General features: G+C 41.3%; 1 long non-coding RNA gene across 1 annotated transcript in view; it reads left to right on the top strand.

The window, feature by feature from the left end:
* The first annotated feature begins 887 nt into the window (after positions 1-887).
* LOC125087688 (uncharacterized) overlaps positions 888-24106 on the top strand; it is a 37093-nt gene continuing 13874 nt past the window's right edge. The window contains exon 1 of the long non-coding RNA XR_007123491.1: positions 888-1012. This is a non-coding gene — a long non-coding RNA (uncharacterized LOC125087688). The remainder of the gene's footprint in view (positions 1013-24106) is intronic.

The raw sequence follows: 24106 nt of genomic DNA, 5'->3' as shown, positions 1-24106 counted from the left end.
CCAGAATCCAGTGTATGTTCTGCTATGCCCCTCAATTTTCATAAAACTTGGCAAGGTCTTGTCTCCAGGCAACAGCAACCATATCCCAAGTCTGGAAATTCACCAGAGATGTAGACAACTTTCAGCTTCTCCAGTCATCATTGGTCACTGAGTTTCACCAAGGATTAGTGTCCTTTTGTTTTCAAGGAGTCATGAGTACCTTACTTCCTAAATTTTTTCATGTTGGAGAAAGATGGCTTACCACCTTTATTCTTGAATGACTTAGCTGGGTATAATATTGTTGGATCATACTGTCTTCTCTTAGATTTGTAAGATTTTCATACAGTGTTAAATGTTTGTGGAGAAATCTGAGGTTAATATAATAAGAATCTGCTTTACAGATGGCCTATTTTTTCCTAGACATGTTTTCTCCTAGGTGGTTTTTCTTTCTTGCGCAATATATCTAGTGTTGATTGCATTGCCAATTTTTTCCTTGAAGTGATTTCTTCAACTGCAGATTCAATTATTTATGTCAATGAAATGTCCATTTGTGTCGGTATCACATATAGTTTCCATGACATTACTTGGGTTCTTTATTTCAGAAACAGTAGTTCTCCCTTTTAACTCAGGTAAGTAGGATAGGTTCTTCATAGTTTTCAAGTGTTTTCCCAGATATCAAAGAGATCACTCAAGGCAAGTCAGTAATAAGAACTCTCTAGAACCTTGCACAAAGTGCTGGGGATGATAAACTCTGCCAAGGGAGAGTCCATGAGGCAGACTTCTACTCCATATAAGGAGCAATAAGCATTATCTAACAATGGAAGAGACTGCTTTATGAAGTACTAAACTCCTCATCTCTGGAAATATTCAAGAACAGACCAGTTGACCATCTGTTCATGAGCTTAAAGTGGGAAACTGAAGTAAATGATCACATTAATCTCTCATAGCTCTGTGGCCTTATGAAGAATAGAGCCAAGTGGAGTCCTGGCCATCAGAGTCTTTGGTAAAGTAAAGGGTAGACTACAGGACTGTGGTAAGTTATCCATCCGCATTTCTGTCCAAAGCTGCTCCACCATGGAATCTTTTATTCTGAATCTGTGTCTGATTACTGATACCAGCAACAAGTCAAAGAACAGAAGGGCCAGGGCTGATGTGACAGCAGAAGCCATTTTTTTAGTTACTTCTGCTAAGGAGGAGAGAGTGTTCTAACTAGTCAAAAAAAAATTAGACAGTGGACGTTCTGAAATTTCTTTTATTTCTTATTCTCCAATGAGACTTCTAAACTGTAAGTTCCCTAAAAGCACAAAACAGTATTGAGTTTCTCTACTATTCTATTACCGGTGGACAGCATTAGGCTTGATGCCCAGTCTAAACACCTAATATTCACTAAATAAATAACAAATTAAAGTAGTAAACTTGAACTCATAAGTTGGAAAACTAAGACATGAAATCTCTCCTCTCACCATGAAATCTGTATTGCAAGCAATTTAACCAGCATGCAGACTTGAATCTGAATAACTCATATATTTTTATTTGGCAGAATAAGTGATAGAGCACTAGTAACCCCTTCAGATTCTTTGGCTTAACAGAAGTCCCTAAAGAGGCAATGCTTGTAGAAAGGGACAATCTCGTGGCCCATGGCAGGGCTGCATTGTAGAAGAAGAGACAATATTAGAGTGCATGAACTCTAAATTTGAATTGTGACTGTACTATCAGAGTAGCATTGGATCACACCTCAAACTTCTCTGAGGCTTAGTGTCCTTACCTGCAAAATGGTAAAGCAACACTTCATAGGACTGTTGCTAGAATTAGGTAAAACCAGAGCATCAAGGGTGGCACATAGCCCAGAATAGGTTATTGGTGATCTTGGCATATCCATTTCTGTTCCCTCACTTTACCCAGAGCCTCCAACTTCAATCTTCACCCTTTGTTGTGGAATCCAGTGGGGAGGGCAGTGATCTTGATAAGTGGATGGGTATGTGCAATAGAATTTCTTCCTGTTCTCCCTCCTGAACTGCTCCCTGGTACCTAAATGAGCCACACCCATTAGACCACAAGTACCACATATAAAGCAGAGAGGAGATTGCTCACTCTTCCAAATGATACAACATTAAGTTTTAAGAGAGATGAAGGGGATTTATTAAACTTGCCCTCCCAAAGGAGCTCATTTAGATCCTGATTGCATTGGCTTTAATGAGTGGGCAGACCTCATTACACAACTTGGGGTCCCAAGACCTTCCACAGTCCCATGAGACTAATCAATTACATTGCCTTTGCTCTTCCCCTTAAGCCAATTTCCAGATTCCAGCATCTCTGGAGTTCAATACCCTCAACACATCACCCACAACCTGTGATGCCCTTGTTACAAATCTGCCCCATAAAGAGCTTTGTGACAGAATCAACCTTTGTGAGGAAATTGTTAAGTCATGAGGGAGGGTCAGCCAAGGCAAGTGATTGGTGCTCACTGTCCCTGGTGTAGAGGAGGTCCTGGCAAAGAAGATGAGGCTTGTCCAGTTCATGGCTATCCAGACCTTAGGGTTGGCGCCAACTATTAACCTAAAGTTTGTTAAACCTCCAAAAAACCATGAAGATATTTAATCCTCTTTGAACAGAAAGAGGATGCTCTCTTGCAGGCTGAAGGAGAGGTTCCTGCCCACAACTCTGACTGCCTGTAGTTTCTCTGGAGTTTCTGGAGTTTCTCTATAGTTTCTCTGGAGTGCCTGTCATAGGTCAGAGACTGCCCAAAGGACCGGGGATAAAAATGTGAGTGAGTCAGACAAGGTCTCTGTGTTCATGGAACATATATTCTAGTAAGAAGAGTGGGCAAGGAGACAAAAAATAAATCTAAAACTGAGAACACTGCAAGGGGGTTAAGGGTCATATAAATAATTGACACAAGATGATGGGATAGAGAGTGATGGGGTGACCACTTAGATCCACATGGTGCAGGATGACTTCCTGGAGGCAGAGTGAGATTTGGAGGAGAAAGTCCTCACCCTGTGAAGATCAGAGGGATATGAATTGCAGGCAAAGGGAATAACTCGTGTGAAGGCCTTATGGTCCTACTCAAGGGCTAAAAAGGCAAGGAAGAAAGTGTCAGCAGATCATATACGATTGGTGAACCTTGGGAAGAGGTGTGACTTTCTGGTTTAAAATCTCCTCTCCTAGAGGTGGCCTGGGTTATAGAAATGTGAGAAATGATAACCCAGAAGGAGGACAAAGGCATACATGAGGAAGACATACATACCGTAGAGCCGGTCTGGATCCCAGTTCTAAATTGAATCCAAGTATATGCCCTTGAGCCCTACCCCACCTTCTGAGAAAACCTCATAAGTTAATCTTGGTGTTCCAGAGGCTCCTACCTACTTGATGTTCTGGTTTCATTAAGGCACTGGTCACAGGTGATTTGCTGATCAGAAGCACTACACTGGGGGAGTTTGTGGGTATGGTCAGCAGCTAGATTTTGATACCCGTTCTTCTCTTGACTAATTAGTAGACCTTGGCCAAGTCTTTGCCTCTTCAGGTATTGATCATCTAATCAGTATACTGACCCATGTGTGCTAAATGATCCCCAGGGTCCCTGCTAACAGTATAGGGGTTGTATGATTCTGTGGCATTTGGCATAAGCTCAGGTAGACATGTTAAAGAAAATTAAAAACGTTTCATGTCCTCACGTACAAGGCCTTATAAATAACGGAGAGAGCCACATGCCGGTGGCTGGATCATTAGAGATGAACCAGGTAGAAACCATGCCGGGTTTAACAACATCCTTCATAGAATTCATTCCGATCCTCAGTGTGCCGGGAAAGCCTTGTTTCCTCTCTCATAGGGCCCCTCAGATCCCCACCACCCCTCTAAGCCTTGCAGGGAGGCATTCTCATTTCCATAGCACAAGACAATTGTGAAATAAAGAGAAAACGGGTTAGCACATTCTGCTCCTAATTGGCAGCTCAGAGTAAGAGGTATAATAAATGCCTGAGCCCATTAGGGAAGTTTCTGAGATTATTGCTGATGGTTAGGCGCCCTCTACTGGTGGACTTCACAGAGAACCACCAAAAGCTGAGGTTTCTTTTATTCTGGGACGCCTGCTTCTTAGGGCGACCTAGAATGCAGGTGTTTGTCTTCAGGGATTTCCAAATGGAAAACAAGCTTAAACCAAGCCATACCTCATTCAAGAGAAATCCTTTCAAGCCTTTACAAATCCTGAAGGTTGTCTTAGAAACAGTAATCGAAGTGAACACAGAGCACCCTGGGTTGAGACTGGAAAATACTGAATTTAGAAACTTTTCAGAGGGAAGGAAAATATCTATTAAAAATGAAGTTTATGGGCATTAAAGAACATTTTTTTAAAGTTATGGACTGTAGGACTGACTAGAAGAAAAGGAGGTTGGTGTTTCCATGACAGAGCTGGAAAACATTTTAGTGCCCCACAGGAATGACTAGGTGATTAAGGGGAAACCAACCACCTGTTTTGTAACGTTGAACTGAGCCTGGGATGTGGTTTTGGGTGGGGGATAAGGGTATAGGATTTTACCAGACCTGGCTTTGAATCCTAGCTGCCTCTTGTGGGAGAAGTGACTTAAGACCCCTGCTTTTCCTGTATATGACACTCTCCTAAATCTTTCAACACAATACATGAAAGCCACAGTGCTCACTCAGTAAGGACATAGAAGAAATGTAAAACTACTACAGAGGGGCTTAGTTATTACTTATTCATTCCCTTATTTGTATCTATCAAGGAGTCTCTCATCAGGGCCCTGCAATGAGTATTAAGGACAGGAATTAGACCCTAAGGGAGCAAAAAGTCCAGGAAGAAAGATAAGATGCATGGACACATAACTGTGGTAAGGAAGAAAGGTGTCAGTGATGTGAAAGATACATATATGATCAATGAGATTTCTCAAAAAGTAAATTAGTTCCAGTTCAGAGGAATGAGGAAAGGGTTTTCTTTCAGTATTACATCATTTCTGGGATTTCTGAGCTTGCTCAAGTACCACCCATCCTTGACCACGTGGAAAAATAAGATTCAGAGTGTTTTTAATAATTCTGATGGAGAGCTTGGGAAATATGTGTGTGTGTGTGTGTGTGTGTGTGTGTGTCTGTGTGTGTGTATGCACACTATTGTGATAATTATTTCACAATAAATGTAAATCAAACCATCATATTATACACCTTAAATTTATACAGTGATCTGGGATGTCTGGGTGGCTCAGTTGGTTAAGCATCTGCCTTCAGCACAGGTCATGATCCCAGGTTCTTGGGATCGCGCCCCGCATCGGGCTCCTTGCTCAGCGAGGAGTTTGCTTCTCCCTCTGCCTGCCACTTCCCTTGCTTATGAGCAATGAACAAATAAGGCAAAATTTCCCCTGTGAAGTCATGGGGGGAAAAAAAAGTCATTGTATAAGAAAGGAAATATATTCATAGTACAGTATGTGACTCTGCAATAAATAATACATTTTTGTAATTATGTAAATTCAAACTAATGAATTAACCAAACACTCTGATTGAACAGTATCTGGGGCAGAAAAAAGCAAAATATGTATGTAAATGCATAAGAGAACTGAAGGTGTAATTTCAATCTTCAAAAAAGTTAATAGATAATGTCAACAATTATGATATTAAGAAATATAATGGTACAAATATAATGTTTAGTGATATAGAGGTGTAGAGTAGAGGAATCAGCTAAAAGTTGAAAGGGAGAGAAAAAGGAAGAAATAGGAGAGAGAAACAACAAAATGTCTTACAAAAGATGATGAGAAAAGAGCTACAGCGATGTTGAAGTCCCTGGTTCCACTTATTTCTGAGGACCAACTTCATCTTTGCCTTTCAAGTAATTTGGTTGTACATTTTACTTCAGGTGGAAAATCTCCTACAACCTTTGTAGTTTTTTCACGGCAACTTTGATATTTTTTTTTCCTTTCCTGTAAAGGACAGTGACTGCTCTCCTTGTCTAAAATGCCCTTTTAGCATCCATCCCTGGACAGTCTCGGGGATTCCCAGGAGCCCCCTGGGATGGTCCAGTGGGTGAAATGCAGTCTTTCCTGGGATTAGCAAGCAATCTCATGCTTGAGTCTTGGGAGGTATCCTTGAATTATAAGGCAGGTGAAGACGAGATGAGAAAAGGCTTAGTGTTGTGAGAAGGAGAACCAACAAAGGCTCCCAAAGGTAGGGAGAGAGGCCATCAGCAGTCCCAAATCACTGCACACTACAAGCCTGGATGGCTGTGTGGATGAGGTTCTTCAAGATTACAGTAGTCCCCTTCTCTCCATTTCTCCTCCTGTCTTCCTGAAACCTACTTGAGGGTTGAATCTCTGCAAGCACTGGCATAAATTGGTAGGGATGGCGGATCATATGCAATGTGTTCTGAGAGGAAGAGCCTAATTGAGAAAATGATGGGAGGAGGACACAGATGGAATAAGCCCAGTGTGGAGGGGCTGCAGATTCTATTCCTTCATGAGGTTCAATCATCAAGATAGAGATGAAGGGAAGAGATGTCAGATTGCAGAATAGAGAGGTGGTAGATGAAAACCTGCTGGAAATTATACTTTGGGGATTAAAAAAAAAAAGGAAGGAGACATAATTGATGCTGCAAAAGAAATTAAATCCATGCAGAGGAGGTAGAGGGAAAGGTCCAAAAGGAAGTGATGAGAGAAGAAATGACAAGTATGGAAGAGCATGAGTAAAGATCACAAGGAGAAAAGGCCAGAATCCATGACACATAAGGAATTATCAAAGGAAAAATACAAATCAATCTTTGGTTCTCTAAGTTAAAAAAGAAATCTGTATACACGTTGCCAAGTTCCCATGCAGGCCTAACTGAACCGGTATAACTATGTTCATTGAATTCGAGAGCAATGTTTGTTTGTTTGCTTTTAAAATAAGCCCCACACTCAGCGTGGAGCCCAACATGGGTCTTGAACTCACAACTCGGAGACTGAGACCTGAGTTGAGATCGAGAGTTGACCACTCAACCAACAGAGCCACCCAGGTGCTCAAATTATAGAATAATTGTTTAAGTTAAAAGAATCAATGCACTTTGAAAGCACTTCAGCAAAAGAAAAGGTTATATATGAAAGAAAAAAAAAAGACAAAACAGTCTGGCCTCTCAGTTCCCGTCTGCAGTGTTAATGTCATAATTTATTTATTTATTAACAATAATTAAAATATTATATAAATATAATTTAAATCATTAATTAAAATTTATTAATTAATAAAATAAATTATGCAGAAAACTCTGTAGAGTTTTGAGCAAAAACTATGGAGATACAAGTTGTCTTTTATAAATGGAGGCAATAAAAATATTTTAATTAAATAAGAGCTTGAAAAAGATCAATAGACAGCAATTCTTTTTTTTTTTTTTTTTGACAGGCAGAGATCACAAGTAGGCAGAGAGGCAGGCAGAGAGAGAGAAGAGAAAGCAGGCTCCCCGTGGAGCAGAGAGCCCGATGCGGGGCTCGATCCCAGGACCCCAGGACCATGACCTGAGCCGAAGGCAGAGGCTTTAACCCACTGAGCCATCCAGGCACCCTGATGACAATTCTTTGAAGATTACATCCAGCTAACTGGAGGATACTAAAACATCACAATCTCAACAATGGTAGACTCATCTCAACAAATGTGATGGGGTTCAGCACGAAAACTGGGGAAACGTGGCCCATATTTACCTAGTTCTCTCCAAGGATGAATGTAAGTCTTGTTGTAAAAATGAATCGAAAATCAAAACATCTGTTCCTTTAAGCTTAATGTAAAATTCATGATTTCATGAAAAAAAAAATCTGAGCTTAAAACATCAGCTAATATTCATAAAGACTGAGAAATGTTAAGGAGAATGGAGGGTGGGAGACTATACTCGAGATTATTTCCTTCTTGACTTGCAGAGTCAGTTCATGCAAGGAAAAGAAGGCTTTTGAAATACTAAAAGATAAACATCAAAGAAAGTAAAAGCAAAGAAAATGTGGTCCATAGAGCAAACAGGAGTAGCAATTGCAAGAGCAAAAAACAATATTGAAAACGTTCAAAACTATATGTCTGTACATGAAATGTACTTTATGCTAACAAATGGGGATGTTCAGTACCCCTCTTAAAAAGGCAGACTCCCAAGTTGTTTTCCCCAAATCTAGACGGTTACTGTCTGTAAAAGACCACACAAAACAGAGGTAGACAGAATTTACAAAGTAAGCTACTGGACAAAAGTGCTCTGGCCACGTTCAAACAAAAGGAGAAGGGGGACAAGCCTAAACATCAGACAGAAACATCGGAGGGAGCAAAGGTTCACTTCTTTGGATGAATGGTATGAACGTTTATGAGAGCAATTTAACAGCAAGCCAAATTTAATAACACCTCTTAAAAAAGCGGGTTAATAACCCCTCTAAAAATATGTTAACATAGTTCTCTCTTCACAACAGATCAAACAAGCAGAAATTAAGTGCATAAGCAGAAATAATATTTACTCAATAAGGTACCACGAAATAGCCCCTGGCTGGGTCAGTCAGAAGAGAAAGCATGCTGCTCCTGATCTCTGGGTTGTGAGTTTGAGTGTAGAGATTATTTAAATAAATAAATAAATAAGATACCACTGATGACTTTCACAACTAAAATTTAATATCCAGCTTTTGTTAGAATATAGTTGTTTTTTTTTTTTAATTTAACATTTTAGGTCACAAAGACATCTCAAATGCTAAAAAAAAAAAAAAAAGAAAGAAAGAAAGAAAGAAAGAAAAAAGAAAGAAAAAGCATAGACTTTCCTCCTATCTCCTTTTCTCACCAGAATAAAATGAAACTAAAAATGAGTGTTCCAAGTATTAAGTCATAGAAATAGAAATTTGTATTCTTCCTAATAACTTATGGATAACAATAATCGATCCCACAATTACAAAAATATTAATATAAAGGGACTACTACATATTACCACTCAGATTTTTTAAATTCCATATTTAAAAATACATTGATTCTGATGTGTGTGTCTTCTGTAGAGGAAAAAATTGGTAGGAAGTATTTCAGTGTGTTAAGAGTGAGTAAATTTAGGTATTCCGTGTATGCAAATTTACTCGCATGCATTAACTGCTTTTCTGCATGGAATAGGAACTTGGTAGAAGCCAAGCTTTATCTTTTGAAGTTGAAAAACTATTGTGGGGGGAATTTGTAAACTCTCATATTGTGGTTAGGGTAGAAGATAGAAGTTATCTTCAGAGAAGACACACCCCTCTAGCAGAAAAGACTGGAAGCAAATATGTAACCAATTCTCCCAGGGTACGTGAACTAATCTGAATACAAATGCTTCATATTAGGAAATGGTAAATGTTCTGTTAAAGAAGTAAACTATGTATATCTTTTTAAGGACAAGCATAACCTAGGATTGGAGAATTCTTTTTCCTTAAATTGGATTTAAGCTGCTCTGTGCCTAAAATGTGCTGTGTGTTCTTGAGAGATCAATGTGTGATCTTATCCTGACTTTTGTTGGAAAGCCAGACTGTGGCTGGAAAAATAGGCTTCTTTGCTAAAGCAAGCTGTCTCAACTTCTGCACTATTGATATTTGGGGTGAGATAATCCTTAATTGGGAGCATGCGATGGTGATATCCCTTGCACTATGGGATATTTGGCAGCACCATTGGCTTCTACCCACTAGATGCCGGTAACATCCTTCCTCCCCCACTCACTTGTGTCAACCAGAGATGTATTTAGACATTACCAAATGTCCACCTGGAGGGCAAACATCTCTGGTTGAGAATCAGTGTGCTGGAGGATAGACTCGCAGGAACTGAACTGAATGAGATGCTGGATGAACGACGTCCTTGTAAGATTGACTATGCCACACTTTATGAGAACACTATTGAAGATTGGGGTTGAATTCCTTGGGCTCTGGAAACCAGATCACATCCTGTAGATGAGGAAGGACATTTTCCCTGAAGCCAGTTGAAGCCTGGTTAACAGTCTCAGCCTGAGGTGGTTATGTTCCCAAGAGCCAAAGGTAGTAGTTCCCTTTCCAAATGCTGAGGGAGGCTTGAGAGTCAGGGTTACTAGTGGAAGAAAGTGGTTCCCATCAAAGCTGCAATCACATTAGGGTCAGCTGCTGTAACCCCGTGGGAGCACAAGAAGGAAGATGGGACTGTCACAGTTGTCAACTATTGGCCACAAGTACTTTGCAGGCACCAAGGCACCAAGCAACTACTAAGTTCACACATTTTATCACTCAGTGCTATGTGTTTCTGACTCTTACATCCTCTCCATCTGCATAGAGTTTCTCCCAAATTCCGATGGGTCATGACTTCTTGGAAAACTTATAAGAAGAGCATGAATTTGTACCCGCTGTTGTACTTTATCTCAAAGACTTACCTGATCTTATCGTCCCTTTCCCTACCTCCTCTCTTTACAGGGATAACTAGACATGGCCAGTGGGTCATCTCCCTGATTGTCTTATTTAACAGCAATTTTACCTCCTCAAAATGATCAGGTCACAATCCCTCCTGATGTACATGGTAACTACTTCCTTTGGCAGTAGTTGGTCTCTTAGCACAAGAAACCCAAAGTGACCAGATAGCACCTGTAGCTTTATGTCTAGGGAGACTCTTTCCTTTGTCCTTTGATGCAAACACAAGCCTCCTAGGAACCAAGACCTTGAGATTTGCAGACTCAAGAGCAGAAAGCACAAATTCCTCAAGAGGGTCACTGGGAATGATTAATTATAAGAGATGCAGCTACTTCTATTGCTTGGTGCCTGGACTCATGCATTCTGTTGAAGACCTAGCACCAGAGGTAGTGTCCCATCCTTAGAAAGTGTCATCTCAAAGCCGATGCCTCAGTGATACTTTCAAGAAGCCATTCATTCTACTGTTCAACCAGGCTGGCAGTTTCTGGGTGATGCAGTATGTGTTAAGACCAGTAGATCTAATGTTCATGTGCCCACTGCCAGTCTTCCTTTGCCAGCCCTTGGACTGAGGAGATCCTATACAATATTTCAGGTCTCAGGATCAAGACCTTCGTAGGCTTTTGGAGTAATGGTGCTGGCTGCAGGAAGGAGAGGCAAGCTACTATTGAGAATACATGTCAGTCCTGGTTTAGATGAATTGTTAATCCAGAGTAGCAGGGACCTAGTGTAACTGAACACCCATTAGTAGCTAGCTGGTCTTGTCCATGGGATAGTGCCATAGAGGTACTCAGCTTTGGTCTTTTCTTACTGGCAGTTGGATATTCAGTAGTAAAAGTCCAACGTGGTGAGAGGGAGCCTTTATTGGGGGGCCCGCGTCTTGTCTCCATTTCTACTATTATGGCATCCCCATTCATAAGCTCATTGTCTAAATAACGGAGTGGCCAAGGACAGTGGTTCGTTGTCATGAACTGGCTAAGTCAACATACCAGTTGGGTTCTTAGTGCCTGTTCTTCAGTGGATGTTCTGTGGTGGGAATGAGATGCAATACAAAATCATCACACTTGGTTCTCATTCATACATATCTATCCATATGCTTCTTTTCTGGATCTCTCTGTCTCTTTTCCAGCCTTGCTTCTTCTAGGCCATTGTCCAACCAGCTGAGCCATTTGCCATTGACCATGAGTCCACATTCTAACTTCAGACCAATGATTTCTTAACACAGAGTGGATGGTCATGAGTACCACCCGAAGCTCTTCCCAATGGGAAGATTTCTTCTTGATTCTGTTTCTTGGGGTCCACCGCTAAGTGGAAATATCACACAGAATTGCATTTTCAGTTCACACACACCTACTGAAATGACTCCAGGTGTATATTAAGCAGGAATTTTTCTCCTCTCTCAGTTGGACATTGGAAATGATCCATGATGCCAAAGGTATGAGCAGAGGGAGAAGTATTGGTATAATAGTGGAAAGGGACATGGAGGTCTAGTGTCTGAGTCACTTGTGTTCTCTGGACCTGTCCCAGCTCAATCCAAAAATATATTACTCCTATCTTTTTTTTTTTTTTCAGCATAACAGTATTCATTATTTTTGCACCACACCCAGTGCTCCATGCAATCCGCGCCCTCTACAATACCCACCACCTGGTGCCCCCAACCTCCACCCCCCACCCCTTCAAAATTCTCAGATCGTTTTTAAGAGTCCATAGTCTCTCATGGTTCACCTCCCCTTCCAATTTCCCTCAACTCCCTTCTCCTCTCCATCTCCCCTTGTCTTCCATGCTATTTGTTATGCTCCACAAATAAGTGAAACCATATAATAATTGACTCTCTCTACTTGACTTATTTCACTCAGCATAATCTCTTCCAGTCCCGTCCATGTTGTTACAAAACTTGGGTATTCATCCTTTCTTTTTTTTTCTTTTCTTTTTTTTTTTTTTTTTTACAGCTTTATAAACATATATTTTTATCCCCAGGGGTACAGGTCTGCGATTGGCCAGGTTTACACACTTCACAGCACTCACCATAGCACATACCCTCCCCAATATCCATAACCCCAACCCCCTCTCCCAACCCCCTCCCCCCATCAACCCTCAGTTTGTTTTGTGAGATTAAGAGTCACTTATTTTTTTTTTAATATTTTATTTTTTTCAGCATAACAGTATTCATTATTTTTGCACCACACCCAGTGCTCCATGCAATCCGCGCCCTCTACAATACCCACCACCTGGTGCCCCCAACCTCCCACCCCCCACCCCTTCAAAATTCTCCGATCGTTTTTCAGAGTCCATAGTCTCTCATGGTTCACCTCCCCTTCCAATTTCCCTCAACTCCCTTCTCTCCATCTCCCCTTGTCCTCCATGCTATTTGTTATGCTCCACAAATAAGTGAAACCATATGATAATTGACTCTCTCTGCTTGACTTATTTCACTCTGCATAATCTCTTCCAGTACCCCCATGTTGCTACAAAACTTGGGTATTCATCCTTTCTTTCTTTCTTTTTTTTTTTTTACAGCTTTATAAACATATATTTTATTCCCAGGGGTACAGGTCTGCGAATCGCCAGGTTTACACACTTCACAACACTCACCATAGCACATACCCTCCCCAATATCCATAACCTCACCCCCTCTCCCAACCCCCTCCCCCCATCAACACTCAGTTTGTTTTGTGAGATTAAGAGTCACTTATGGTTTGTCTCCCTCCCAATCCCATCTTGTTTCATTTACTCTTCTCCTACCCACTCGACCCCCCATGTTGCATCTCCTCTCCCTCATATCAGGGAGATCATATGATAGTTGTCTTTCTCCGATTGACTTATTTCGCAAAGCATGATACCCTCTAGTTCCATCCACGTTGTCGCAAATGGCAAGATTTCATTTCTTTTGATGGCTGCATAGTATTCCATTGTGTATATATACCTCATCTTCTTTATCCATTCGTCCCTTCATGGACATCGAGGTTTTTTCCATAGTTTGGCTATTGTAGACATTGCTGCTATAAACATTCGGGTGCACGTGCCCCTTCGGATCACTACGTTTGTATCTTTAGGGTAAATACCCAGCAGTGCAATTGCAGGGTCATAGGGTAGTTCTATTTTCAACATTTTGAGGAACCTCCATGCTGTTTTCCAGAGTGGTTGCACCAGCCTGCATTCCCACCAACAGTGTAGGAGGGTTCCCCTTTCTCCGCATCCTCGCCAGCATCTGTCATTTCCTGACTTGTTAATTTTAGCCATTCTGACTGGTGTGAGGTGATATCTCATGGTGGTTTTGATCTGTATTTCCCTGATGCCGAGTGATATGGAGCACTTTTTCATGTGTCTGTTGGCCATCTGGATGTCTTCTTTGCAGAAATGTCTGATCATGTCCTCTGCCCATTTCTTGATTGGATTCTTTGTTCTTTGGGTGTTGAGTTTGCTAAGTTCTTTATAGATTTTGGACACTAGCCCTTTATCTGATATGTCATTTGCAAATATCTTCTCCCATTCTGTCAGTTGTCTTTTGGTTTTGTTCACTGTTTCCTTTGCTGTGCAAAAGCTTTTGATCTTGATAAAATCCCAAAGTTCATTTTTGCCCTTGCTTCCCTTGCCTTTGGCGATGTTCCTAGGAAGATGTTTCTGCGGCTGAGGTCGAAGAGGTTGCTGCCTGTGTTCTCCTCGAGGATTTTGATGGATTCCTTTCTCACATTGAGATCCTTCATCCATTTTGAGTCTATTTTCGTGTGTGGTGTAAGGAAATGATCCAATTTCATTTTTCTGCATGTGGCTGTCCAATTTTCCCAACACCATTTATTGAAGAGGCTGTCTTTGTTCCATTGGACATTCTTTCCTGCTTTGTCGAAGATGAGTTGACCATAGAGTTGAGGGTCCATTTCTGGGCTCTCTATTCTGTTCCATTGATCTATGTGTCTGTTTTTGTGCCAGTACCATGCTGTCTTGATGATGACAGCTTTGTAATAGAGCTTGAAGTCCGGAATTGTGATGCCACCAACTTTGGCTTTCTTTTTCAATATTCCTTTGGCTATTCGAGGTCTTTTCTGGTTCCATATAAATTTTAGGATTATTTGTTCCATTTCTTTGAAAAAAATGGATGGTACTTTGATAGGAATTGCATTAAATGTGTAGATTGCTTTAGGTAGCATAGACATTTTCACAATATTTATTCTTCCAATCCAGGAGCATGGAACATTTTTCCATTTCTTTGTGTCTTCCTCAATTTCTTTCATGAGTACTTTATAGTTTTCTGAGTATAGATTCTTAGTCTCTTTGGTTAGGTTTATTCCTAGGTATCTTATAGTTTTGGGTGCAATTGTAAATGGGATGGACTCCTTAATTTCTCTTTCTTCTGTCTTGTTGTTGGTGTAGAGAAATGCAACTGATTTCTGTGCATTGATTTTATATCCTGACACTTTACTGAATTCCTGTACAAGTTCTAGCAGTTTTGGAGTGGAGTCTTTTGGGTTTTCCACATATAGTATCATATCATCTGCAAAGAGTGATAGTTTGACTTCTTCTTTGCCGATTTGGATGCCTTTAATTTCCTTTTGTTGTCTGATTGCTGAGGCTAGGACTTCTAGTACTATGTTGAATAGCAGTGGTGATAACGGACATCCCTGCCGTGTTCCTGACCTTAGCGGAAAAGCTTTCAGTTTTTCTCCATTGAGAATGATATTTGCGGTGGGTTTTTCATAGATGGCTTTGATAATATTGAGGTATGTGCCGTCTATCCCTACACTTTGAAGAGTTTTGATCAGGAAGGGTTGCTGTACTTTGTCAAATGCTTTTTCAGCATCTATGGAGAGTATCATATGGTTCTTGTTCTTTCTTTTATTAATGTGTTGTATCACATTGATTGATTTGCGGATGTTGAACCAACCTTGCAGCCCTGGAATAAATCCCACTTGGTCGTGGTGAATAATCCTTTTAATGTACTGTTGAATCCTATTGGCTAGTATTTTGGCGAGAATTTTTGCATCTGTGTTCATCAAGGATATTGGTCTGTAGTTCTCTTTTTTGTTGGGATCCTTGTCTGGTTTTGGGATCAAGGTGATGCTGGCCTCATAAAATGAGTTTGGAAGTTTTCCTTCTATTGCTATTTTTTGGAACAGTTTCAGGAGAATAGGAATTAGTTCTTCTTTAAATGTTTGGTAGAATTCCCCCGGGAAGCCGTCTGGCCCTGGGCTTTTGTTTGTTTGGAGATTTTTGATGACTGTTTCAATCTCCTTACTGGTTATGGGTCTGTTCAGGCTTTCTATTTCTTCCTGGTTCAGTTGTGGTAGTTTATATGTCTCTAGGAATGCATCCATTTCTTCCAGATTGTCAAATTTGTTGGCGTAGAGTTGCTCATATGTTCTTATAATTGTCTGTATTTCTTTGGTGTTCGTTGTGATCTCTCCTCTTTCATTCATGATTTTATTTATTTGGGTCCTTTCTCTTTTCTTTTTGATAAGTCTGGCCAGGGGTTTATCAATCTTATTAATTCTTTCAAAGAACCAGCTCCTAGTTTCGTTGATTTGTTCTATTCTTTTTTTGGTTTCTATTTCATTGATTTCTGCTCTAATCTTTATGATTTCTCTTCTCCTGCTGGGTTTAGGGTTTCTTTCTTGTTCTTTCTCCAGCTCCTTTAGGTGTAGGGTTAGGTTGTGTACCTGAGACCTTTCTTGTTTCTTGAGAAAGGCTTGTACCGCTATATATTTTCCTCTCAGGACTGCCTTTGTTGTGTCCCACAGATTCTGAACCGTTGTGTTTTCATTATCATTTGTTTCCATGAATTTTTTCAATTCTTCTTTAATTTCCTGGTTGATCCATTCATTCTTTAGAAGGATGCTGTTTAGTCTCCATGTATTTGGGTTCTTTCCCAATTTCCTCTTGTTATTGAGTTCTAGCTTCAGAGCATTGTGGTCTGAAAATATGCAGGGAATGATCCCAATCTTTTGATACCGGTTGAGACTTGATTTAGGACCAAGAATGTTATCTATTCTGGAGAACGTTCCATGTGCACTAGAGAAGAATGTGTATTCTGTTGCTTTGGGATGAAATGTTCTGAATATATCTGTGATGTCCATCTGGTCCAGTGTGTCATTTAAGGCCTTGATTTCCTTGTTGATCTTTTGCTTGGATGATCTGTCCATTTCAGTGAGGGGAGTGTTAAAATCCCCTACTATTATTGTATTCTTGTCGATGTGTTTCTTTGATTTTGTTATTAATTGGTTTATATAGTTGGCTGCTCCCACGTTAGGGGCATAGATATTTAAAATTGTTAGATCTTCTTGTTGGACAGTTCCTTTGAGTATGATATAGTGTCCTTCCTCATCTCTTATTGTAGTCTTTGGCTTAAAATCTAATTGATCTGATATAAGGATTGCCACTCCTGCTTTCTTCTGATGTCCATTAGCATGGTAAATTCTTTTCCACCCCCTCACTTTAAACCTGGAGGTGTCTTCGGGTTTAAGATGAGTTTCTTGTAGGCAACATATAGATGGGTTTTGTTTTTTGATCCATTCTGATACCCTGTGTCTTTTGATTGGGGCATTTAGCCCATTAACATTCAGGGTAAGTATTGAGAGATATGAATTTAGTGCCATTGTATTGCCTGTAAGGTGACTGTTATTGTATATTGTCTCTGTTTCTTTCTGATCTACTACTTTTAGGGTCTCTCTTTGCTTAATGGACCCCTTTCAATATTTCCTGTAGAGCTGGCTTGGTGTTTGCAAATTCTTTCAGTTTTTGTTTGTCCTGGAAGCTTTTAATCTCTCCTTCTATTTTCAATGATAGCCTAGCTGGATATAGTATTCTTGGCTGCATGTTTTTCTCATTTAGTACTCTGAATATATCATGCCAGCTCTTTCTCGCCTGCCAGGTCTCTGTGGATAAGTCTGCTGCCAATCTAATATTTTTACCATTGTACGTTACAGACTTCTTTTCCCGGGCTGCCTTCAGGATCTTTTCTTTGTCACTAAGACTTGTAAATTTTACTATTAGGTGACGGGGTGTGGACCTATTCTTATTGATTTTGAGGGGGGTTCTCTGAACCTCCTGAATTTTGATGCTTGTTCCCTTTGCCATATTGGGGAAATTCTCTCCAATAATTCTCTCCAATATACCTTCTGCTCCCCTCTCTGTTTCCTCTTCTTCTGGAATCCCAATTATTCTAATGTTGTTTCGTCTTATGGTGTCACTTATCTCTCGAATTCTCCCCTCGTGGTCCAGTAGCTGTTTGTCCCTCTTCTGCTCAGCTTCTTTATTCTCTGTCATTTGGTCTTCTATATCGCTAATTCTTTCTTCTGCCTCATTTATCCTAGCAGTGAGAGCCTCCATTTTTTATTGTACCTCATTAATAGCTTTTTTGATTTCAACTTGGTTAGATTTAATTCTTTTATTTCTCCAGAAAGGGCTTTTATATCTCCCGAGAGGGTTGCTTTAATATCTTCCATGCCTTTTTCAAGCCCAGCTAGAACCTTGAGAATCGTCATTCTGAACTCTATATCTGACATATTACCAATGTCTGTATTGATTAGGTCCCTAGCCTTTGGTACTGCCTCTTGTTCTTTTTTCTGTTGTGAATTTTTCCGCCTTGTCATTTTGTCCAGGTAAGAGTTTATGAAGGAGCAAGTAAAATACTAAAAGGGTGGCAACAACCCCAGGAAAATATGCTTTAGCCAAATCAGAAGAGATCCCAAATTGTGAGGGGGGAGAAAGGGGATAAAAAGGGGTTCAAAAAGAAAGAAAAAAAACTATTTAATAAAAGAAAGTCGATAAAGAAAAAATATAAAAAGAGGAAAAAAATATATGTATATTAGATAAACTATTTAAAAAACGTTAAAAAAGAAAACGGTAAAAGTTAAAAAAATTTAGCAGAAGAAGAGAAAAAGAAAAAGAAAAAAAAATTGAAAAAAAGAAAAAAAAATTAAGTTAACTGCAAGGCTAAAAAATCATGGGGAGAAAGCCATGAGTTCCGTGCTTTGCTTTCTTCTCCTCTGGAATTCCGCCACGCTCCTTGGTGTGGAAACTACACTCCTCGGTAGGTGAACTTGGTCCTGGCTGGGTTTCCCGTTGATCTTCTGGGGGAGGGGCCTGTTGTAGTGATTCTCAAGCGTCTTTGCCCCCGGCGGAGTTGCACCGCCCTTACCCTGGGCCACGCTGAGTAATCTGCTCGGGTTTGCTTTCGGGAGCTTTTGTTCCCTGAGCGCTTTCCGTAGAGTTCCAGAGGACGGGAGTGAAGATGGTGGCCTCCCGGTCTCCGGCCTGGAGGAGCCGAGAGCCCGGGGCCCCACTCCTCAGTGCGCCCTCAGAGAAGAGCGCCAAATGACTCCCGTCACCCTGGCCTCCGGCCGCGCTCCGAGCTGACCGAGCCTGCGACCGGTTCAAGGCAACCCCAAGCTGAGAGTCACTCCTCGTCTCTGTCTCTGTAGCCGGCTTCCCCGCTCCAATACCGGTAAGCTCTGCAACACTCAGACACGCCCGATCTATCTGCGACCCTGCGGGACCTGAGGCTGCGCTGACCCCGCCTGGGCTTCACCCCGGTTAAGCCTCTGGAGCGATGTCCCTCAGCGGAACAGACTTTTAAAAGTCCTGATTTTGCTCCGTTGCTCCGCCGCTCGCCGGGAGCCGGCCCCTCCCCCCGCGGTCTATCTTCCCATCGCTTTGGATTCACTTCTCCGCCAGTCCTACCTTTCAGATAGTGGTTTTCTGTTTCTAGAATTGCTGTTCTTCTCTTCAATCTCCCATTGGATTTGTAGGTGTTTGCAATCTTTAGATAAGCTATTTAGCTGATCTCCCGCTACCCGAACTAATCTCAGCTGCTACTTCTCCGCCATCTTGACTCCTCCCTTCCATATTACTTCTATCTTGCAGTGGCATTCTCAGTCTCATGACTTGGTGTGCCTGATGGTACTTCATTCATTATGTGCAGTTCTGGCTCCATGGCCATTTGATGTCCCATGGTTAGATTTTCCGTCTCTATCAGGGAGCATTAGCAGATCCACTTGTTTGTGTTTTAAATGGTGCATACTTTTCTGCTGCAGATGGCATAGCATTATTCAGGAACCCAAGACTTTATAGGAAACCCTGTTAGTACAGTACTGGGACTTGTTAGAGACTTTACAAAGCATCCCAGGTGGCAGGGCTGTTCATGCTGTATCCTGAATCTGTTTCAGAGATCTTTTTCTCTGGGTCCACTAAACTATCAGCCTTTAACATTATCAAATAATGGGTCAGAGCAGTATTCTCTAGTGTATAATCTGCTGCATCTAAAACCTGAAGAGGCCAACTAAATCCTGTGCTTCTTTCTTAGTAGTAGGAAGTGGACAGAGAAATAACATGCTCTTGATTTTGGAAGGGGTGACTCATTTGCCCCAGAACACAAGGCCCCTCAATATTTAACTGATGTATCATGCCTCTAAATCTTTGTAGGGTTTATCTCCCTCCACCTAGAGCGCATGTCTTCCCATGTCTTGCTCATGGGGTCCAGCTTACACGATGTCAGCAATATGGGCTAATATGGTGTTCTACAGAATGTCCAGATGGCCGAGATCCTTTCAACAGTATAGTGACAGAGAGAAAGAGAATTAACATATCTCTGGGGCAAGACCATGAATGTATACTGCTATTCATCCCATATGAATGCAAATTGCTTCTGTCCTATTTGATGGGTATTGAAAAGAATGCATTTGCCAGATCAATAGCTTCATGCCACTTACCAGAGTCTCTAATAAAGATACCACTTCCAGCACAGCAGCTGCAATTGGCTGTACTATGTGGTTAAGTTTGCAATAGTACACTGTTATTTTCCATGATCCAACTGGTTTTTGCAGGATCGCTACCCCTCCATCCTTGAAATCTTTGAGGGTGACAAAAATCTGCCATTCCCCCAAAGATATGGTAATTGTTTTATATTTACTGTCTTGTCTAGGGTGGGGGGGGGGGGGTGTTTCCAGAGTTTCTATTTGGCTTCTTTACTATGATAGCTCTTTATAATGTATAATTTGAGTTTATTGGTCAAGGAACCAGTGTAAGGATTTTGCCAACATCTTAATATGTCAATTTCCATTATATATTCAAGACCTGTGAAAATGCCCACTGGTTGCAGATACACCCATCTGCACCCAGTGTATCTGCAACCCCTTGGCGTTTGGGGTCGTTGTACTGAAGCAGATACTCCCGTTTAAGTCGGGATCTTATGGCCAACCGCTTGGCTTGCGCCTTCCGGGCTTCCGGAGATACGTTGTATTCGGCCGGGTCGAGGGTAGAGGGTAGGGTAGCCAGACGCGACGGCTTGTACTTGGGGAACGACGTCTTGGCAATCCGGCACACAACTGCGCCTGCGCGAGTCCAAGACCCTCCCCCTTTAGTCTGACAGCCGTCCTGACACCCAGTGTATCTGCAACCAGTGTACTGTGAGTGTGCACCTAGATCAGTATTCCACTTAGTACATAACTCCCTTAGACCCTTGTTCCATAGAGGCCAGCATGATGCTTTTGGGTCCCTGGGTGGCAGTGTCAGTTTGAATCTTGTTTCCCACAACATGCAAATGGTGTGTGTGTTCCCTTTTCCCAGTGTGCTTTTGCCTGGATTAATAGCCAATGTCTTCTTTAGGAAAGAACCAGAGAATCAATGCCATATAAATCTACCATGATGTTGGATAGTTTTGCTTATGTGGATCTGACCTCTTCTTCAGTCATGGTTTGGGGGACTGAGAACTGGTTCAGTTCTGAGAACTGGGAAAGAGAACTTTCCTTTGGAGTAACTGAGATAGGTCTTCTGTTCCTCCATGCCTGATGTATTTTGAATGTATTTATGATACAATACCCTAATCTTGCCCAACACTCTTGCCCTTAGGAGTACTATGAACTGTGAACTATCTTCTAGGTTGACATTCTGATCTTGCTACCTTTTTGGTGACCATGTCCACAGTGCTTCTGATGGTTGGTAGTTGATTCCTGGTCTCCACTAGTCTGGGATCTTATCATTTCTACTGCTCCTAGGAAGCCCAGGTCTCGAATAGCATCTCCTGCTGTTAGCTCCTACCTCCAGAGGACAGCCACCCCTGAGCTCTTCAACAATCCCAGTGCCCTCACACTAGTGCTTTCCTTATCACTTCAGTAAATGGCATGGCCTCCAGGCCCTCCTGAGCAGCACAGCCAGAGTCAGCAAGTGTATTTTCTGGTCTTATACAGTAGAGACATTCTCACATTCCCACTTCATTGAGTCTTTGATCCCTTCCTCTACAGTCTACTGTTTATTTTAACGCAGACTGTTTTATTTAACGTAGGTCATCCCTATTCTCTTGGCTAATATTTAAGCTAAAGAAAATTGACTTCATAGTCTCTGGAACAACCTATTCAGTATTTAAGTGAGAGGGGGGTTGCTGTTGAGTCTCATTCCAGTATGTCAAGATCTAGGAAAAGAGTGGATGTGGATGTGGTATAGCAGGAAAATCACTGGACAGGAATTCAGGGGGCCTGGGGTCTAGGTTCCAACTTAGTGGCCTTGAGGCCATATGGTACAATGAATATATTGGGGCAGTGGGGGAAGAAACTTGAAGTCAGAAATACCTGAGATAGAATCAGAGCCCTGTCCCTTTTCAGCTGCCTGATTTTGGAAAAGCATTGAGGTCTTCTCTGCTTTTCAGCTGCCTGATTTTGGAAAAGCACTGAGGTTTTCTCTGCTTCAAACTCTGCTTCAAAATGAAGATGAAATAATTTTCAATCTTGATGGCATGTTAGAATCACCAAGGTTTGGGTTTTTTGTTTTGTTTGTTTGTTTTTGGAAATGCCTATTTTATGCTTGACCAATTGAATTAGAATTTCCAGGATGAGGCCTGACATCATCATCTTTTTAATCCCCAGCCGCATCCCTGTTATTCTGGGCAGGAGATCCAGATACACAGGAATGCTTGAAAACCATTGGTTAGATAATCTGTAAATGCTGACACTGATACACTTTAATGGGGCAGATAATCAGGGATATCTATCTGGGGCTTTGAAAGGTGTACTGTGGGCTTCATCTCAAAATAAGGACAAGAAGAGTCTACTCTCTGAATTTGTCTTAAGTTGTCAATGAAATGATTGCCATCTTGAGTCTGTAGCTGAGTGCAAGAGAGAAGTCCTTACAGCTATCTGGCTGGAGAACAGGACTACTTTGTCCTGGGCTGAAGGCTGGTGGGGCTGGTAGCCTTTTCTTACCATCTTAGCCATGTGGTACTTTATAGAAAGTTGCCCTGTTAACATCAAAGCTAAAGATCTCACCTGAATTCACATTTCAGAATGAGGACCAATGACTACTTAATCCCCATGGTACTAGAATTTCAATTTTTTTTTGATTCTCTGATACTAATTTTCCTCAAAACTACTATCTGTCTTGTCTGCAGCCCTTAAAACAAACTAGAGACATATGCTGTTTCCACAGCATTCTGACTTCCCACCAGTTCTGTGTTTGACCATTTTCTCAGTGAGCAGTGAATCTTCATTTCTGCTCAAGAAGATTGGGATCAGGGGACCTCCCCCATTGGCCCTCTGTGGAATCAGCGCTGCCCAGGGTTAACTGAAGAGATCGGGGTTTTAAGCTAACAATACAATGTGTCATGACCATTTAAGGCAAAGTATAGCTAATAACAGCAGAGTTAGAAGAATTGACCAATGCATTTTCTGGGAATCTCTAATTTGTGAGTTAACTATGTAAGTTATCAAGTCTACCTTCATTAAAAAAATTGCAAATTATCCTCTTTTGTTTTTATTAAGGCCAAAAGTATTTAGGTTTAAAACCATCCTTAGGGGTTGTGGTTTGTGTGAAATCTCTACAGTGGTTCTATAGTTCCAGTATTTTTGTTTGGACCGATTGAATTGTGTAAACATCTTGGTCTTGCATACAGGTAGCTAACCTGTACGAACTTAGCTTCTCTCTGAGCAAAAAGTTGCTAAAAAGGGCCAGAAGGCAGGCAAAGTCCTTCAGGAAGATAAAGCATGAGCAGAACAGAAAGTTAAAAATAGCCCAATTTAGTTATTATTTAACACTTTACACTTGCATGCATCAGGTTGAAAGTTTAAGATCCATCAGTGGCCAGGAAAACCAACAATATTTCTTTAATATTTTAGAACTTGAAACCACTTAGCAGTAAGGGAAAGGCCTCCTGTTATGAAATGTGTTGACTCATGGAAGAAAAGGCCAAATTTCCAGTATTAGGGAAACCAGCCACCTACTTGCTGTTAACAGAGACACAAGTCAAAACCACCAGGCTAGAACACAGTTCTGAAGCTTACAGTAGCATTGACTCTCCTTTCTTTCCTTTCCTGGTCTTATTTTCAGTCCAGCTGAAGATTGTTCCCTAATGATCCCTGGATCTCACTTCTGGGGCCCTGATCGCTGCTGATTTGGGGGAGTCAGAGGAGGAGGAGTCCTCCCCCCGTGGCTGCTCTGAGCTCTCTCATAGTCAGTCCCTCCTAGTTCCGACACCAGCCCTACTGCCTCCTGCTAACCAGAAACAACAGGCCCAAACGGAGTCACTTACGTTAAATCCCACCGAGATTTATTACCTAACCTAACTGCAGTTTCAGCCTCTTCCAGAAGTGGAATTTAAACCATTCAATCTGGAATTCTCTGGTCAGCACTAGTGAGCTGACCTGTATGAGAGGACCCCTTGTCTTCCCCCAGGGGGAAGGTGACCTTGCCTGAAACAATTCTTTCCTTTTTTTTGCTAATAACTTCTTTGTCCCACCTGTTAATACCTATAAAAGTGTTCCATTTTGCATCAAACACCATCTTTT

Source organism: Lutra lutra, chromosome 16, assembly GCF_902655055.1.
Source record: "Lutra lutra chromosome 16, mLutLut1.2, whole genome shotgun sequence".
Lineage (NCBI taxonomy): Eukaryota > Metazoa > Chordata > Mammalia > Carnivora > Mustelidae > Lutra > Lutra lutra.
The sequence above is the reverse complement of the archived record's forward strand: the minus strand, read 5'-3'. Positions and strand labels throughout refer to the sequence as shown.